The 20671-nt window shown below is 48.3% G+C and overlaps 1 protein-coding gene and 1 pseudogene across 2 annotated transcripts in view; both read left to right on the top strand.

Moving 5' to 3' along the window:
• LOC144164728 (uncharacterized) overlaps positions 1 to 20671 on the top strand; it is a 149556-nt gene that overhangs the window by 103973 nt on the left and 24912 nt on the right. The window lies entirely within an intron of this gene.
• Positions 750 to 881, top strand: LOC144164736 (U4 spliceosomal RNA; annotated as a pseudogene).

The following is a 20671-nucleotide window of genomic DNA, read 5'->3' as shown; positions in this document are numbered from 1 at the left end:
CTTTTCTTCTGTTTCGGTTTCTTTTTGCAGGTAATCGCGTCGGCGTGGTGGATTAGGTTGCTTTGCGACTTATTTTATTTCTGGTATTTTATTGTTCACATACTTTTAGCTTGCTACCATGACGATTGCCAGATTTGGATTGGATATAAAAATATTTGAGCTAATGGTAAGCAAATTTGGCGACTTTTATTGTTGTTTCGTAATTTTTGCTTTTCCCCCTATGACCTAATACTATGATCTGCACCTACACTGTTTCGACGATTAACTATCTTAACTTTAGCAACTCCGCATTTGGTTGAAGTTGGCGTTTAGGTCTCGGGAAAGAATGCTTATGCATCAAAATATTCCTCGCACAGGGCTACACGCGGTATTGCTAATCGAACGTTGCGCTTACACGCTTAATCCTGCCCTAATAAGGTCCGCTGAAGTGGACGCAGAACGAGCGAATGTGTAGTAACTGCAAGAAAGTGGCGGCGCACACATTAACATTACAGTCTAACGTAGCAACAAGCCACCAAGCAAATGTTTGCTCATCGCGGCACTTCAAAGCATGACTTTCTGGTCCTTTGCAGGCACTCGATGGGGGGTCCTCTTGATGTCACGCGTAATGAACGTTCGTTAGAGGTTAACCGGTGGTCGCGTCCTAGCGTCGCACGTTATCTCAAGCCTCCAGGAAGCCTGGAAGGCGATCAGACATGTACATACGTTTGAATAGTGCGCCAGCTAAAATTGTTCATACACACTGGGGTTTTTTTGCGCAGAGGCAGTGTCGCATCCAATGATGTTTATCCGAGGAGCGACTATTGCTATTTGAAAACTTGTGACGATAGCCTTTCTTGGGCTACTCAAACCCAGAAATTTTGGTCTGTCTGTCTGTCTGTCTGCCTGTCTGTCTGTCTGTCTGTCTGTCTGTCTGTCTGTCTGTCTGTGACTCGATTCAGCTAGCCGACCAAAGTGATACAAGGTCTGAGCAATAGTCTTATATACTAGCATCCAAATCTAAACGTCTAAGTCCGATGTAATTTTCACACTTGTCAACATTGTTGAACAAGAACAAGTACTTACGCAAATATAAGGCAGCAAATTAAACGTAAGTGATATTTTCAGGGTTCTTTTATAAAAAAAATCATAGATGCTTGATTTTTCCGAATGAAATACTACATTCACTGAAGAAAAAAATTCACTCCGCTGTCGCCTGCTGTCGCCCGCGCCACTGCAGCTTCTGGCGGCGTTTTAAGAAATTAAGCGGCAAAAGTTACGAAAAGGTTCCACTAGAACGGTTCCATGGGCTGCTTGGAACGCACGTGGAGTAGGGAAACGCGGTTCTATGGTGGTGGTGGTAACACGCATTTATTTTATGTACAAGGGATACAAGGACGCCATGTTACGCTTTAGCGAATTTTGGTGTCTAGGGGAAAGGGATTAGGTAATGGGAGTTGGGGAAAAAGTATGATACATCCAATGGTACATCCAATTGGGTGTGGAATTAAAGGAAATGGTGAAGGCCAGAGTTCTCGACGAAGTTTGGTAGAGCGGCGAGCAGGCGCCGTTCTTCGCTCTGATTGGAACGGCTTGGATAAAGTCAATCATTAAGGCTCGGTGGGATTGCCAATCATACGGTTTTGAAGGCTTGTTGTCTACAGTCGGCAAAGCGAAGACAGTCCCACGGGATGTGTGCAATGTCATTAAACGTTGAAGAAAGGGCGCCTCGATTCAAGCGCGTCTCCGCCATACGGCAGCGCTGGCATCGAGGCACCCGGCTTGGAAGAGTGGAACGTGGTAAATTTAAATAGACTTGAGCTTGAAAGCAGCGAAACGGAAGAGGAACAGCATGAGAGAGGAGCGGGAAAGCGAAGGGAGGCTTTTACCTGGCCAATGTCGACAAAGACTATCGTCTTTTTCGAGATTTGCAGCGAAAGGAGCAAATACGCGGCTAATTTTTTTTCTTTTGTTTCGCTGCTCTTCGTCGTTATTAGCGCTCAGCATTGTAGCATCAGGGTCGCCAAGAGGCGCTTGCACGTGGCGCCCATGAAACCGGAAAGCATGGCTGAGCGTAACAGCAGTCTTCCGTGCGGGAAATTGGACACCGATATCCGCGCTCGACCGAGTTGTTGATCGAGTTTAGAGGCGTCACCGGGGTTTTTGGGCTTACATTCGTTTCAGGGCCCCTTTAGTTGGCGGCTTGGTATCACTCAGCTGACCTGCAAAAAGCCAGTGATCACAGAAAAAAAAATTAAAAAAAGGAACTCTGTTTCACCGGAAGTGTGACTCTTGGAGCAAAAATGCGGAAACTGTATGAATGAAATTGACTCCGAGACGCGGCCCTTCTAGAGCACGCCCCCATCCCGATCGGACGAAAGGTGTGCCCGCGCTCTCTTCTGGCGTGGTCGTCCGCTCCGGCAAGCAGGCTCACGCTGTGCCCGCGGGGGCGCCATCACGCAGCAGCAGCCTGGGCGTGCCTCGTGTCCGAGCACTCGCTGCCACCACGCCGCAGGAGCTTCGTCTCACCTCTTTTGCGTCTCTCGCGTGCGTTATCTTCGCGCCGCTTCCGCCCTCGTCTCTCAAGGTTCACGCGCGAATCACAATCAGCCTGGATCGATTTTCTTTTGCGCTTCCATGTTTGTGGTGGCTTTTTATTTTTCAGCAAAGCATGTTGTTGGGCTAGTTGGTTCATATTCATACTTAAAACTGCGCATTCGGACGGGACAAGGAAAAGAAGACACAGGACAGGCGCAGACTCGCAACTAGTTTATTGAAAAATGGAGCATGCTAATGTACCCACATCAGCACATGCGCACACATGTCACCACCGTTATCAAATGATATAACGGTTTAGAAATTCATATTTATTTCGATACAAAGATATGGATGTTTCACTTACACACTGGTCACCATGCTTTCGAATGAAAAAGACCTACATTAATTACCTTGCCACCTGTTCTCTTCTTTTGCTCAGCACCTTTGTCTGAGTCAAAACTGGCTCTCATCGCTTGTTTTCACAATCCATGCAATGGTGCGGAAGGTGGGATCCAGTTTTATTACGCATATTCAGCTGGTGTTCCCTTTCAACTGCGCACTTGAAGCTCCCGTAAGCTTTCTGGAGGAAGTGGTCTGAATTAGTGGGTAACCAATAAGGGGGCAGTCGGAAGCGTGCGCGATTCTATTCACGAGTAAAAACAGAGCAGGAGGCGGAATTCAGCTCTTGGCGGACAATGTGTTCAGAAATGAAGACACTGTTCTCATCAGGTGATGATATGAGTAATAGGTTAAGGGCTCTCCAAAATTACTTTGCGAGAGGGTGAGTGCCTGGCAATGTTAGCCGAGCTAAGATGTTTAGCTTGCTACACCAGATGAACGTCAGTAGCGTGAATATTTGGGCTTGTTGGTTCATAACTTACAAATATGTAGCGCAGAAGACGAGAGACACAGACAAGTAGACACACACAGCGCTAACTTGCAACACCTTTATTGAAAAACAATAACACACATATATAGGCAAGAATCCCGTGACGTCACACACATGCGTACATCAGCGCGAACGCAAGTAGGCAATCTCTTTTTCTGATAATTTGATAGAAGTCGAACTTACACAAGAGCTTCCTAACCTGGTTATCTTTTCCGCCTCAATGATTTCACGTGTACACTTGTCCTTACTCTTACCAATAATAACACATTTATCAAGGAATGGTTTGCAATCTGTACATGCGTTACAGTGCATAACTAGTAGTCCATCTTGTTCATTTTTCTTTTTTACATTGCGATTGTGCTCACGAAGGCGATCATTTAAACAACGACCGGTTTGACCAACATACTGGTTACCACAAAAGAGGGGAATCTGGTAGACAACACTATCTATACATTCAACGAACGAAGTTTGGTGTTTCTTTTTACAATTATTAGAAATCTGCCTATCACCCTTATTTATCTTACAAAGCCTATTCAACTTCTCAGGGGCTGAAAATACCTACATACCTGTAGGTATTTTGCCGTACCTACATACTGTGTCCCACAATTTGAAACGTATTGCGAAACGTTATGATGTGCCAGTTGTATTTTCAGCCCCTGAGAAGTTGAATAGGCTTTGTAAGATAAATAAGGGTGATAGGCAGATTTCTAATAATTGTAAAAAGAAACACCAAACTTCGTTCGTTGAATGTATAGATAGTGTTGTCTACCAGATTCCCCTCTTTTGTGGTAAACAGTATGTTGGTCAAACCGGTCGTTGTTTAAATGATCGCCTTCGTGAGCACAATCGCAATGTAAAAAAGAAAAATGAACAAGATGGACTACTAGTTATGCACTGTAACGCATGTACAGATTGCAAACCATTCCTTGATAAATGTGTTATTATTGGTAAGAGTAAGGACAAGTGTACACGTGAAATCATTGAGGCGGAAAAGATAACCAGGTTAGGAAGCTCTTGTGTAAGTTCGACTTCTATCAAATTATCAGAAAAAGAGATTGCCTACTTGCGTTCGCGCCGATGTACGCATGTGTGTGACGTCACGGGATTCTTGCCTATATATGTGTGTTGTTGTTTTCAATAAAGGTGTTGGAAGTTAGCGCTGTGTGTGTCTACTTGTCTGTGTCTCTCGTCTTCTGCGCTACATATTTGTAACAGATGAACGTGATGGCGATGATGACGAGAAGGGTAGTGACTTTGGCGAGTGCGCATGCGTTCAGTTATTTGCATGGTCTGGCCAAGACCTGTGCTCAACAGGCAAGCAATCAGAGTTTTTGTCGCACTTCAAGCGCGCTTCGGAAAAGAGTAGGAACCTAACACGACCCGCAGTTGTGTACCACGGAAAGCGGCCTACCCGAAGAAGCTGCCGGGTACGCCCTTTGTGCAGTCAGTCGCGCACATCACGGACCACGTGAATCACGTACGCCGTACATCGCAGTGGGGACAGGGTTGTCGAAGTGGTGTGGTTTAACTCGAAGCGGAAGCCGCATTTAGTGTAGTATTGCTTCTTCCCACTTGGAGAGTCCCGCTGGCATCTCGAATTCGCCGTGTGGCTCAAAAGAATAATAGGGGTGCGTAATGTTGGGATGCGTCAGTCGGGGGCGGAATTTTGGGTTTTGTTTGCATCAGAAAGGCCCAATTCTCGTTCATTTCACTAGTGACGCAGTCGCATTTGCGAGGCCTCTGACCCCTGAGTGCTCAGAAACGGACGCCCCGCCTGGCTGTGCTGCATCATGTGCGGGTGGGTCGTTCGCTTTAGAGAATGCGGCATTCAGGGAACGAAGACGCTGTAGAAATTTGCAGTAAAGAAGCGTCCGCATCATGTGGCGGCGTAACTGGAGGATATGAATTTTTGCAGCTAACAATCATGATTTCTAATCAAGACGGAACGGCCACTCAAAGAAACCTGAGCAGCTCTGAGAATGCCCCCACCGCGTTTGTCAACGATCTCGCCGAAATATGCAGACGTCACGAGAAGCCCTAAAGCGCTCTGTCTTATACACTAAACAGCCGGAATATACATGCCTTTAATCACCCGTGTGAATCACTGATCTGCGGTTCCACAAGACGGAATTATTGGTCAGGACATGTCCACCAAGTGGATCAGCACTATGGCAACAGAGAGCCCGTCGCAGTATTTTAGGTCTCTTCAACCGGAAATTGGAAATGGGGAGCGAATCGCTGCGTCTACGAACGGAACACAGAGACAGATACGACGTTTACGGGAGTGCGTCCATTTTTTTGCCGCGCTACCAATGCGAGAGGTCATTTCTGGGGAGCAGGTGAATGAACTGGGCAACTAGCAGTCCCACAGGTAGATGGTAGACTCAGATGGTGGACTGAGTCCCCGAGGTAGACTATGGGATGGTCGCGGGGGAAATGCTTTTTCTGTACGGCTTCAAGCAGTATACATCCAGGCAGGATCGTCGGAGCCTTTTGCGAGTCTATGATGAAGCCTTGGAAGCATGTTGGCGTTGCACGTCGTGTGTACCCTACTTCGCCAAAGACGAGAGCTATTTTCTTTCCCACGTGTCACGCATTGGCGATGGCGCGATTGTTAGGCTAAAGAGACGGGCCTACGTACTCGTCAGGGTCTTTGCAAGAGAAAGAGAGGTAACTTATTTGGTGGGGTAGTGGCTGGAGGAGAATCGAAGTCCTGGTGGTGGCGGCTGGCGAGGGGCTGAAGGACCTCCCCCTCCTCGACGTCTCCTGCTTGAGTTAGTTTGGCGGTTCAAATCACCGTACCGAAACGCGCAAAAGAAAATGAAGCAGTTGCAAGGTTGGTTTGAAAACTGAACACAGGGAAGCGCTACTTTTGCAACGGCCGTACTATATATCTAGGTGACGTGGTTTTAGCTGGAGCTGTGTACGTATACCCGACGAGAGAACCTGGGGGCTGGGAACAGCCCCCAGGTTCTCTCCCCACACAACATTTGCTGTGTGGGGAAATCGTTTGTCCGTCCGGGGAAGTAATATTTGGGCCTGGTTAGATATTCTAGTCGTCATATCCCAGGTAAGCCCCCTAGTCTTGCTTGCAATGAACACCAGGTTCGAGTAGACGTTTGGGGAGCTGAAAAAAAAAGTAAGCTGTTCGAGCCCTATTTTTGAGGTATCCCAATATTGCTGGAGTCATTTTTTCTCGACACTGACGCACGAGAGTTTCTTCTTGGGGCTATCGTCTGTCAAAAGACAAGGGGAGTTAACAAGCAGTTGCATTTAGTAGCCTCCAGCTGAATGAGGTGCGGCAAAACTGCCACGCAACGGAAAAATAATCTATCGCCGGGGATTGGGTGATGCGTCATTCCCGCTGTTACTAAGGCGGCTGCAATTTTATGGTTGCGACCGAGTGCCCACTGCTCAGGTTCGTCGTGAACACTGTCAGCCCAATCTCTGTTGGCGGGGTGGGTCCTTGGAATTTACAAGGTTTGGATTCCATGATTGAGAGCTGGAAAATTACGGGCCAATGCCACCGCTCACAGTCGCGTATAGCTGCCTCATATAGGTGGAGCTCTAGCGTTTCTTTCTGTAATATTTACAAAAATAAACTATACTGCACTGGAACGGATCCAAAGTTCAAACACACAACTAGAAAAGCCGGCAGTGAACATCAGACTCGAAAGCCATTCTTCTAACGCAACTTGTCGGCCCGCGAAGGTTGGCGCGGTGCAGTTTAAAGGCATGCACTTTCGCCCGGATTGGATTGGACTGGAATAAAGATTATTTGTGCCCCCTGAGCACGTCATTTGAGAGAGACGGCGTTTAGCATCAGGAGAAAGGAAGCAACTCATAGGCACTGTCGAGTTCACACCGTCACGCACGCATCATGATAGTTTGGAGAAGTCAAGGGTTTGACGGACGCCCATCTGGTCGGGAGGGTACATTTGAGTGAGAACGAGGGCACCGACCATGTTATGAAAAAGAAAACTTAAAAGAAGTTTCAGCTCCCGCACGGGAGCCTTGTTGCCGGGCACCCACCGGTTTCATTAAAGGGTACAGGCGCCCCTGGTTGAGTGCGGACCCTTGAAAGGGGAATACACGCCTGGAAAGCTGCCTTTACCCTTGCGAGGGGCCTCTGACCCTTTCCCATCTGGCGGGGCCCCCGGTCATCATGCCGCGTTACCACATTTCCGGGGGTTAAAAAGACTGGGGGCATGTCCTGCAACAGGCGGTTAGAAGTTGAGCGTCCACCGTAGCTGTGGAAGGCACCATGTGCATTCGTGTGCCTTGGTGGCGCCGGGCACCTACCGGTAAAATAGGTAAAAGTGACTCTCCGGCCTTCCGCTCAGCCCTTGTGTGGGACTATAACGCTTGGGAAGTTCACCCGGCTTTCACGGGAAATTGCCCCTATGGAAAAGGGCGGCTGCAAAAAACGCAGGTTTTTTTTTTGTGTGTGTGTGTGTGTGTGTGTGTGTGTGTGTGTGTGTGTGTGTGTGTGTGTGTGTGTGTGTGTGTGTGTGTGTGTGTGTGTGTGTGTGTGTGTGTGTGTGTGTGTGTGTGTGTGTGTGTGTGTGTGTGTGTGTGTGTGTGTGTGTGTGTGTGTGTGTGTGTGTGTGTGTGTGTGTGTGTGTGTGTGTGTGAGTGTGAGTGAGTGAGTGAGTGAGAACAAGGCTCCCACGCGGGGGCCGAAACGTCTTTTAAGTTTTTCTTTTTCATTACTTGGTCGGTGCCCTTTTTCTCTCTCAAATAGTTTGGAGAAGACCAATAGTCCGAGCTTGGTAAAAACGCGACAGTTGCAACAAAGTTGGGATCAGTTAGAAATTCGTGGTGGTAATTTACTAGCGCCGTGGATCCTAGCGTAGCTCGAGCGGCACGTTGTATTTCTATGCGGGGAACCTTTCTCTTGAAGCGAAGCTTTCTACAGCTCTTGTCCGAGTTTTTAGGGTGCTGCTGCTGCTGCTGCTGCTGCTGCTGCTGCTGCTGCTGCTGCTGCTGCTGCTGCTGCTGCTGCTGCTGGCAGCAGCAGCATTTATTTTACACCAAATTTATTTTACACCAGGATTTATATTACACCAAATAACGCTGACCTCCGCGCGCCATACCCGCGGGGCCCGGAATGCGGCTCGCGGGGCGCCCGGGGGTGGTGCACCACCTAACGCTGGCTTCGTCGTACCTCCGGACGGGTGAAGGGAAGTGACCTGCAGAGCCGCCCGGGGAAAACACAGTTACTGCGGGTACCATGTTATCTGCAGTTGGAGCAGGTGGCATCTACGCCGTAGTGATTGAGACGTTGAAAGTCTCTCGTCACGTATGGTATTTCTCGGAGCCATCACCAATGCTCACGGTTCTGCAACAGATATCAGCAACTACGCCACGCCCGATACCACTCTAAAAAAATGCCACAGGCAAGTTCATTGGAACCCACTTGACGAAAACTTCGCGTTATCGATTCCAACCTGTGCGTGGGATCCACCACATTTTTTTTTTCATCGGCTTTTAAGCAGCTGTTTTCTTGGGTCTTGCCTATTGCACGTTAGCTTGGAAATTTGACGTTTCCACGTGGGATGCTATAAATGCGTTATTGCAGAGGTGTACGCCAGAGTGTACGCCTCGCCAGTACCACGGCATATCCGCCATCGAGCACAGGTGTGAAGAACACATTGCCTTAATTAAAATCCCTCCACTCCGGATGCGGCCGTCGTGTCCACTCCGCAATATAGGAAGGTATATGTACGCGTGGTTTCTGGCCGTTTCCAAGGCCCCGGAGGTGGAAGGAACATCCGTCATGGCTTCGCCCCAACTCTAACCAGAGACACCCACGGGGTATTGATCAAACGTGGTTTTACTAACATATCTGGAGAAGCCCACACTATGCACACATGCCATCGTTTGGTAGTTTCTTCTTGCTCTGAAGAGACAACTTTGGGACACTCCCAAGAAGGAACATGTGCTCTCACATTCGTCTATAGGTATGCGTCAAGAACTGTCGTTGCAGAGCGGGTCACCGTTAGGGTGATAGTATGCGCTTGTATTTTGTTCAGCTACTATTTCATGAGTAATTAGATTTTGTTTTGTCTAGAAACGACAGCGTAAGAGACGCCGGCCCCTCATTGGCATCCGGACGGAGGCTGGCAGACGGCTGCGATTAAGGAGCGCGGTATCTTCTTTTCTCCGTGACGCGATTCCTCCCGTGGCTGCACGCGTATGTCGTAAGATGGGCGGAACAAAACAAACGTCTTGTCAGAGGCGTGTTGTGTGTCATTGCCTCGGTGGCCATGAAGCGGCGGCAGCCGTCCCCGTTCGCGACGCGGTGGTGTTCTAATGGCGCGTGTCGCCCCCCTGCGGCTGCCGGCCTCTCCTACTCCCGGCATCGACGGCGCACGTCACCGCTTGGGAGCAGGCATTTTGCAATTTCTCTCGCGGTTTGTTCTTCGAGAGGGGCGCCTTCCTTGGGCGGCCGTGAAGAGAAGCGTGCGAAGACACCGTCCCGAATGCGCGCACTAGAAAGCGACGGCGCTGCGCCCACTCGGACCCCCGCTACGAGCGACGTATGGAAATTGCGCCGCCCGCCGCGTAGTACATTCCATGGCCTCTGGCGTGTGCGTTCGAGAGGACCGCGAATGTCCACACAGCGTTGCGCAAGGGCTTGCAACTGAGCTATTCGATCGCCCGAAACCGTTACTGAATTTCCTTCACGAGCCAAGGCAGCGCTCTTTTAGACGCCTACCAGAGGCGTTAGCGTCTGGCGCAGGGTAAGTCGTCAGAGTTTCTGTATAGGTCGATGCCACGGAGCAGCTGACCTCGCACTAAGATTCAGCCGGAGAAAAGTGTTCGACAGCATCGCAAAGGCTTCAGTCGCGATTGCATGTTATGCAAGGAACACGAGCTACAAAGAACGTTGAGACGCTTATAAGCGCTTCACTTCCAAAAAAGTGAACTATTTCACTGTTTCATCATCAGCAGCAGCAGCCTATCTACGTCCACTGCATTGCAAACGCCTCTCCCATGGATCTCCAATTATCCCGGTCCTGTGCTAACTGCGATCAATTTATTCCCGCAAACTTCTTGATCTCATCTGCCCACCTAACTTTCTGCCGCCCCCTGCCAGGCTTGCCTTCGTTAGGGATCCCCTGTTTTCCTTAAAGACCAACTGCACTCAAATTTTCGTTTGTCCAAATTTGACCCAAATAAGTAGTCTACGCTCTTAAAATCACCATGGCGAAATCCCAAGCTACGTAAGCACACAGCGCGCTAGGTACCGTCGTTCAAAGTAGCTCCGTGCAGATGACGTTTGCACCTGGCGGACAGTCGCCGAAACAAGTTCCGAGCGGCCTAGGACGGAGGTTGGGGAACCTGTCCCATGGAGCTCGCGCTTCTCCGGTGACTTCCACGGCGCTCCGCCGAGTTCGCCCGGTGTTTCTCTGCTACACCACCGCGCTGTGCCGACGTCGCCATCACATGCTTCAAACTAACCGCACAAGTAGCAATATCCGCCTTTTTTTTTTCAGTGCAATAAAAGCAATTAGAAGCCTACAAACTATTCACGCGCTTGCGAACGTTCTGGAGCTTACAAAACTCTTTTTACTTGAAAATATTATTTTTACTGAAAAAAATAACGCGACACCCACACTTTCCTTACATTTGTCTTTCATATTGCATCTATCACAGAAAAAAAAGAATGTTTCATATATTCTTGGCTACTTGCAATCCCGCGTCCAGTATTTGCCATATTTGGGCTGTCGCAACGCCACCTCGATCCCTTAGACCTATGTAGAAGTTTCACGACCTAACTGGAGTTGTTGTACACGCAGGTATAAACATTTGTGCGACTTTTGCCTCCCTTGCTAAGTGAACCAGAAACCGCCTTGCTCGTAGTCACAAATACATACGCACAAATGTCGGCCGTCGCCTTAGCGAAGTGCAAAAGCAAACAAAACTTGTCCTCTCATAAACAATAAACTTGATTTTTTTTTCAATTCCCAAATGAAGTATTTACTTTTCTGGAGCGCAAGATTTTGTTTACGTGAAAGTAAAATGTTTTCAACAGCACATGTGTCTGGTGAAAGTAGAAAACAGCGGTAGATAGGTAACGTTTTTAGTGTTTTAGGGCATAATTTAGCTGTGGAAGCTCGCTTATAGTTTTAGATCCCTTTTATAATTCCATCCTCGATGTGCAGCAAGGCGTAAAACACAGGGCTAATATTTACGAAGCTGTTTGCATGTAATGTATAATAAAAATTAGCAGTGGCTTAGCTAGGCTATGCCCCCCGCACGGGGCACCTTGAGCAATCTTGGTGACGGTACTGGCGATACCGCGGACCCCGAGCCCCCAAACATACGCTGGATCCAACCGTGGCAATGTGTTTATAAGTGGAGGGTTAGAAACCACGAACGGTGGCCGTCGGAGCCTTGGTCAAGCTCCGGCCGATGGGCTCCCTGCCTGTCTACCAGGCAGGGTACTCCGGGACCTCTTTGACTACCAGGGTAAGGTCAAAGGAGAAAGTACCCCCGTCTCCCTGCTTTTCAATGTATCATATGGCATTCTCCAAACCCCCCCCCCCCCCCCCCCCAGACGTGATCGGCCCCCGAAAAGGGGCCGCACCGAAGTTTCCTTTCCACCACTTCCTGACTTGAGTCCTCCAAAACCGAACAACTATCCTCGCTTCATCGTGATGGAATCTACAGACCAATCAAAACCTCTTGCTTCACAGTCGGTATTTCTCATTTCAAAGTTTCTTGACGGTATTGTTGGAGGGTCGTATAAGGCCAAAAAACAACGAACCGGTGAAATTCTTGTCGAGGTCAGTAGCCAGGATCAGGCCAATAAACTTCTTGCTCAAACCAGCATCGCCGATCTGCCAATCCGAGTCACGCCCCACCGCAGCCTAAACAGCTCCCAGGGCGTGATTTCCGAGTATGACCTACTAAATGAATCTGAAGCTGACCTGCTGGAGGGCCTTCGTAGTCAGGGCATAACAGCGGTCAGACGCATAACCATCCGCAGAGACGATAAACAAATACCGACAAAGCACCTCATCCTAACCTTTGACAAGTCCACCCTTCCAGAATTTATCAACGCAGGTTACATCCGATGTTCAGTCCGGCCGTACATACCGAACCCGCGGCGCTGTTTCAAGTGCCAACGGTTCGGGCACGGCACAAACTCCTGTCGCGGCAGACTTACCTGTGCGAAATGCACCCAGCACGACCACGCGTCCGAAAATTGTAACGTGCAACAATCTCTTTGCGTAAACTGCCAGGGTCCACACGCGGCCTACTCCAGGAAATGTGAAAAATTTCAACTTGAAAAGAAAATCATAAACATCAAGGTAACCGAAAACATCAGCTTCTCAGAGGCGCGGAAGAGGTTCGCCTCCTTCCCTCTGGGCAGGTACGCCGACGCAGCTTGCCGGGGGGCAGAGCGGCGTCTGGTTTCGGCGGGGACCCAGTACCGCGAGTCGGACTTGGTCCCGCCCCCGCCCCCCCCCCCCCCCTGGGTTGCCTCAGGCAGCCCAACCCGCCTCCGCACCGCTCGCTGAGCCAGCAGCGGCTGTGGGGGCAACCACGTCTGGTGGAAGCGATGCTGCATCCTCCACTTCCACTCCAGCGTCCCAAGCCACAGGCGAGGGCGCAGAGGAGATGGACTTGGGGGAGCCAGCGGCAGCTCCCACCCCCACCGCGCGGCCTGCGCCATCCGAGGCGTTCCTGAATCCCTCGGTGGTTGCGGGCAAGGAAAAGCGCGCCCCAAAGGGTTCGCGGTCCAAGGAACCTGATCCCTCAGGCGTTCCGAGGACATCCGAGGATGAAATGGACGTCGGTCCGTTCTTGTCTGCGGTGCACCGCAAGGAACGCGTCCCGACGCCAAAGCCTCCCGACAAGCCAAAAAAGACGAGAGTCACAGCCCCGAAAGACGACACATAAACAACACAGTCCAGTAGCTCCGAACACTTCATAATGGGAAGAGAGAACATAGTACAATGGAACTGCAGAGGCCTTCTGAATAATCTTGACGACGTGTATGAGATTCTGCATAGCAATCAGCCAAGTGTAATGTGTGTTCAGGAAACACATTTGAATTCTAAACACACAAATTTCTTGAATACTTACCTGGTATACAGGAAAGACAGGGATGGCTGCGCACACTCTTCTGGCGGTGTGGCCATAATCGTCCGGAAATCATTAGCATGCCACCCTGTCACTTTAAACACTATCCTTGAGGCTGTAGCAATACGCTTAATAATATTTAATAGGTTGATAACGGTATGCTCCATATACATTCCTCCTGATGTTACACTTTTGAGTTCTGACTTCGAGGCGCTGGTTGACCAGCTGCCCGAACCATACATTCTAACAGGCGACCTTAATGCTCACAATTCTCTTTGGGGCTCTTCTCGTACGGATGCCCGAGGTCGCCTGATAGAGAGGTTTCTTACATCCTCTGGAGCATGCCTTTTCAACAATAAACAGCCTACATACCATAACATAGGTCACAACACATACTCATGTCTTGACTTGGCTATTGGCTCCGCAGTTCTCTTTCCTCTTCTCGAGTGGGGTGTGGGCACGGACCCATATGGCAGTGACCATTTCCCCACTTCATTAACGTATATAGGTAAATGCCCGAGCAGTCCATCTTCCCATAATAGGTTCAATGAAGCACGAGCTAACTGGAATACATTTACAGAGACATCCGAACTACACCACACATCCATAGCACACCTACACGTAGATGAAGCCGCACAACTCCTCACGGCGCACATCCTCGACGCCGCCGAAAAGTCTATTCCCCACGCCTCTGGTGCCCCGCGCAACCAGAGGAGGCCGTGGTGGAATGAGGACTGTAGGCGGGCGCGAGAGGCCCAGAACAAGGCGTGGGGTGTCCTTCGCCGGTACCCCACGTCACATAACCTCATTTCTTTTAAACGGGCAAAGGCTTTTGGGAAGCGAGTGCGTCGTGAGGCGAAAAGGGAGAGTTGGCGCACCTTCCTCACTTCCATCAATTCATACACTGATACACACAAAGTCTGGACACGAATACGAAAACTAAAAGGACAACAGACACACAGCCTGCCCCTGGTTAGTACAACAGGGGACACACTGGAAGACCAGGCTAACACACTTGCACAACACTTCGAACACGTGTCCAGTTCAGCACACTACACAAACACTTTCATGAAACACAAAACATCTGTAGAAAAGAAGTCCCTGCGTGATAACAACAAGTCGCACACTTCTTACAATTCTTGTTTTTCAATTCATGAGCTGAAGGTTGCTCTGAGCACATGTAAGACGTCAGCTCCAGGTGCAGACAAAATCACATACACCATGATACAACACCTACACCCAGACACTCTTGAAACACTCTTACACCTATACAATAAAATATGGCTTTCGGGGCACATTCCTCGCTCTTGGAGGGAGGCCATAGTAGTGGCTGTCCTAAAGGAAGGGAAGGACCCTTCCTCTCCTGCCAGTTATCGCCCCATTGCCCTGACAAGCTGCCTGTGTAAGCTCTTCGAGAAGATGATAAATCGCAGGCTCGTGTACTTCCTTGAGTACAACGGTCTTCTCGAGAGCTGCCAGGCAGGCTTTAGGGTGGGGCGATCCACCAACGATCATCTTGTTGCGTTGGAATCCTTCATAAAAGATGCATTTGCTCATAAGCAGTTCTGCCTTACGGTATTCTTTGATCTTGAAAAGGCTTACGACACAGCCTGGCGATACGGCATCCTTAGCGACTTGAAGACCTTTGGCATGTCGGGTAACATGATGAACACGCTTGCCAGTTACCTGTCTGAAAGAACGTTTCGCGTGCGAGTTGGAACTGCACTTTCTAGGGTTCATGTGCAGGAAAACGGCGTGCCGCAAGGTGGAGTTTTAAGTTGCACCCTTTTTATTGTAAAAATGAATTCTCTTCGTAAGGCGCTACCACCATCGATTTCCTCCTCCATTTACGTAGACGACGTTCAATTATCCTTTAAGTCTTGTAACCTGTCTGTCTGCGAGCGCCAAGTCCAGCTTGGTGTTAACAAGCTAGCTGGTTGGGCAGACAGCAACGGTTTTAAATTTAATCCGGGGAAGTGCACTTGTGTCTTGTTTTCCAAGAGGCGTGGCATCCGGCCGGATCCAGACATTCATCTCAATGGTGTCTCGATTCCTGTCAAGAAAGAACACAAGTTTTTAGGTATAATCTTTGACGAAAAGCTCACATTTATCCCACACGTAAAACAATTAAAACATAAATGCTTAAAAACAATGAATATCCTGAAAGTTCTGTCGCACATCTCTTTTGGTGCTGACAAACAACTTCTTTTACGTGTTTTTACCAGCTTGATAGGCTCACGACTGGACTATGGTAGCGTTGTTTATGGGTCAGCCACTAAAACATCCCTCAGAATGCTGGACCCTGTGCTTCATCTAGGGCTCCGCTTGTCATGTGGTGCCTTTCGGACTAGTCCAGTCGAAAGTCTGTATGTAGAGTGCAACAAATAGAACCTACAATGTCAGCGAGCATACACAGACCTCCTTTATGCTTTTAAAATTTCATCCATGCCTCACCATCCTTTTAAATCAGTTTTTCATGATACCTCCATGACTGAACTCCTTTTAAATCGACCATCGTGTTCTGCGCCCTTCTCTTACAGAGTTAGAGAGGAAGCGTCAGAGCTTGCTGTCTCCTTTTTAGATACCATCCAAAGTTCTGTAACAGATTTCATAGCACCATGGCATCTCCGCCCTGTCTCATGCGACACTTCATTCACACATGTAGATAAAAACCGAGCTCCCACATGTGCAATTCTGCAGCACTTCTTGTGTTTGCAGCAGAAGTACCAATGTTCTGAATTTTATACGGACGCCTCTAAAACTTCCACCTCGGTGTCCTGCGCGGCGAATGGGCCCGGACTTAGTGTCACTAGAACTCTTAACAGTAATACAAGTATCTTTACGGCAGAGGCTTATGGTGTACTTCTGGTTGTTAATCATATCCTTCAAAGCCACATCCCACAATCCATTATATATACAGATTCTCTCAGTGTTGTGCGGGCGTTGTCGTGAACAAAGTATTCTAAAAATCACGTTATAAATTTAATAGTCAAGGGTATTATGTCTGTGTATGTCCACAAATTTGAACTAGTCCTTTTCTGGGTCCTTGGCCACTGTGGTATAGCCGGGAACGAAGCAGCGGATCGAATGGCTGCTGCTGCTACACTCTCGAATGCAGTAGACATAACCACATTACCCTACACTGACGTGAAACCACACATCAGACAACAACTTCGCAAAACATGGCAAACACACTGGAGTGAACAGACAGACAACAAGTTACACGTAATAAAACCACACTTGGGACCATACACCACCGACACACGCAATAGATACACTGAAGTCGCCTTGGCCAGATTACGGGTAGGGCACACTCATGCAACACACTCGCACCTTCTCACTGGGTCTCCAAGACCTCTGTGCAGCAGGTGCGGAGAGGCCCTATCCGTGATGCACATCCTCATACAATGTAAGGCACTCGACACTACACGACGCAAACACTTCCCTCAACTACACACACGAGATATTCCACCACACCCGTCATACTTCTTAGGAGACGAAGCCCTGTTTTCAATCAAACGCGTTTTCGAGTTTCTCACCGACGTAAAATTTTTACATCTCATTTGTTATCATGCATGTTGACAACCTGGCCCTTTACACCAGTCATCTTCATTACGTTGTGTTTTACTTTGTTTATTTTTACTAAAGTGTTCTTTTACTTCCATGTCAGTTTCATGTAATCACTTTTGTTTGGCGCTCTTTGCCCTTAGTCGGCCTTGCGCCATTAAACTCTAAGCATCATCAGCTAGGCTATGCCAGGATATACGTAGCGTTACCTAAGGTTCAGCTGGTTATTCTTAGGTGGTTGTCTAGGAACCATTTCCAATCCAATAAAATCTAGTCCAGTCCAGTCCGGACCAGTCCGGTCCAGTTACTGCTCCTCGGGCATGCGCCGCACGGCTCTCCAGAAGCCAAGCCAGACAGCTATCAAGCTGTTCCGGCGCAGCGTCAGACTTGGCTACTGCGCAACGGAGGCGCACAGCTGTGCACGCACCGGCGCCATTGCGTCTACCGCGGCTATGATGTCACTCCTCTGGAATGCGCAGACCGGCGAATGTGCAGATCCAATGCTCTACACACCCGTTCTCCATTGGATTAGATTTCCAATGAATTCCAATACAATCAAATTTAATCCAATCCAATCCAATGCAATGCTCCTCGCGCTTGCGCAGCACGGCCCTTTAAGGTCCACGCGAAACTTCTCAACCTCGGCCAGTGTAGCTTACGCTGCAAAATAGTGATTGATATCCGCTATCATGGGGTTTATTCCCTTCAAAGAGAGCGATGTGGCAGCCGAGGTGGCGGCTAACCAAAGCTGCTTTTCGACATCTTACGAGCAACTGGCTTTGCAAATAAGTGCCAGCTTTTTTACTCGCAATGCCAAGGATTGCTACAACGGCAGTTATTCTGATGGTAAAAGAACAGTCGTTCGTTCTACTTCATTTCGATTGATAGCAACGCGATGTCGGAATTGCGCCTAACCCCATTATCCTGGGCAAACATTAGTAGTAGTTCTTCTGTGGAAATAACAGTGCAAAACGCGACGCTACTACGCGCATTTGAAGGCGGCTCTGAGCGGCCTTGCTTAGGTGGAAGAAAACACCAAGCATTAATAGGCGTTCATCTAGGTTTTAGATGCGACTGCATCTCATTCACTCACCTTGTCCCTGCATCCGGCGTCGGCGTTGTTGTCGCCGTCCGCCCCTCCCCCATTCTCCTCGCCGCGCCAGCTGCGCTCTCCGCCGCTCACCCGCCTCTCCTGTCCGATAGTGAACACTCTCTCGAGAGGGGCATTGGATTGGATTCGATTGGATTGGCTTGGACTGGATTGGATTGAATTAGAGTGGATTGTGTTGGATTGTGTTGCGTCATAGCCGCGGCAGGCGCACTGGCGCACGGCGCGTCCCCTCACCGTTATGCGCGCTATAAAACGCGGTGCCTGCGCCGCTCCGCTCCATCGTTCCAGCGCCGTTCCTCCGCTGTCCAACGCTGCAACGTGAACCCCCTAATCCGGGCTCTAAGCCTGAATAACCTCTCGGCCTTTCCTTTCGCTTTTCTCCTCCTCCTCTCTATGCGTCACATCTACACAGGGGTTCCCGCGAGGGGAGGTGGTTTTTTAAGATAGATTCTTTTAAATCAAGGAGGGCAGAGTGAGTTGACAGATGCTTACGGAAAGCAAACTGGTTATGTGTGATTATACTTTTACTTCCAAAACAATCCGAGAGGCGACAAAAAATAATTTTTTCAAGACCTTTGGAGAATACCGGTAAGATAGATATCGGTCTGTAATTCGACAACTTTGTTCTGTCGCCCTTTTTGAACACTGCCAGTACTTTAGCTTTTTGCATTTTAAGTGGCAAAACACCTGTGGAGGGAGAAAGGTTATATATGTGCGTTAATATAGGTGCGATTATGTCAAACACATATTTAATGAGCTTAATTTGCAGGTTATCAGCATCACAGGGTGAGCTGTTGCTTAATGGAGAAAAGAGAGCCGTCAATTCTTTAACATCTGTCGGACGTAAAAATATGGTTTCAGGGCATTCGGCAGTGATATAGCGACAGGAATCCATGCTAGTAACAGAATCGTTGTTTTCGGTAAAGTGATCATTGAACGTGTCAGGTAGTAACTGTCCAGAAATTTCGAGGCCATTTTTGTTGATAAATGTGACTGGTTGGCTAATTGGCGTTCGATTTAGTAAGGAATTTACTCTATTTCCGTAGCTGCTTGCTATCATTTGCACAGGAGGCGAAGTAGTCCTCGTTATAGCGAGTTTTGGCATGGCGTAATTCGTTGTTTACTGGTTACGAAAGCGCTTGAATATAGTAAAATCTGCCTTGTCTCGTGTTTTGAAAATTTTTTTATAGAGTGCCTGTTTATGTTTTATCTTTAAATAGAGTTGCTGTGTAATCCATGGTTTCCTAAATTTTGAAGAGTGGTTGTGGACAGGACGTGGCGGAAAATGCTTCTCATAAAGTGCACAAAATTTGTCCAGGAAGATTTCATACGCAGTGTCGGGTTCGTGGGATTCATAAACATTTTGCCAGTCAGTAAAAGAGAGATCAAAGCTAAACATTTCAAGACTATTATGTGTTATTGATGCATCATAGGCCTGTTCCCTTTCGTTTGAAGCGGTCGGGGTTTTACACTAAGAAAAATAGGCATATGGTCGCTCACAGTGTAAGCAAGGACACCTGCTTTTATAAGACCTGGGCAAAAATTAGTTATAAACAGGTCGGTGCTTGTTTCCGTATTGCATGTTACTCTTGTGGGTGCTGATATTACGTTTCTACAGCCAAACGTCTGGAGTAGTATTTCTAGACCACGCCCTGTTGAAGTTTCGGCTAGCATATTAATATTAAAGTCTCCACCCCATTCCACATTGTAGTTTAGGTCAGAAATATGAGACAAGAACTGCTCAAGGAACAACAGCGAAGATTCAATCTTTTCCTTAGGCGGACGATAAAAGACAGAGTACACAGTGCGTGCATGGAGAACAGACAAAACTTCGTAATCATCCGTAACACGGCAAAACTCACCAACACGACTTGTATACGTTAAAAACTTCACGGACCAGTAGACTGATACCTCCTCCCTTTGACGCCGTCCTATATGGATTGACACATTGGTAACTAGGTAATTTCCAGGGCGACATGCCTTCACCATACCACGTTTCTGATAACATGATAAAACCAAATTGGAAGCTCAGACTACTAAAGAACAGATCTAGGTAATCATATTTTTGTTTATGAATTGAAAAAAATTCCTGTTACTCTCTTGTCTTGGAATGAGGAGCCTGCCCACTAACCAGCTCGATTTTACTGTTAAAGTTTTCTACTCCTTCTCGTCCTCTTCCTCTTAAGTGCAGTTTTACTATAGCGCCTATCTGAATATTGGAATGATATGGCTGTGGCAAATGTATCGAAATATCCCTCCAGATCTGAACATAGTCTTATGGTATGTTTGCCATAGAAGTAACTCGTTTTGCTCAGTAAGCTTCCATACCGGTTAGAAGCCTGGTATAAAACCAGCACGCGCCTATACACACAGTAGGTTATTCGGAAATCAACCTACATTATTTGTTCCCCTTAGTGCATGTCGGCACACTTTCATGCCGTGACAACGTAAAGTGACGTGATAATCGTTTCGAGCGTTAGGCAAGGTTG

This window comes from Haemaphysalis longicornis, unplaced genomic scaffold, assembly GCF_048455015.1.
Source record: "Haemaphysalis longicornis isolate Haplotype H1 unplaced genomic scaffold, Haemaphysalis longicornis Haplotype H1 scaffold_136, whole genome shotgun sequence".
NCBI classification, from domain to species: domain Eukaryota; kingdom Metazoa; phylum Arthropoda; class Arachnida; order Ixodida; family Ixodidae; genus Haemaphysalis; species Haemaphysalis longicornis.
The sequence above is the reverse complement of the archived record's forward strand: the minus strand, read 5'-3'. Positions and strand labels throughout refer to the sequence as shown.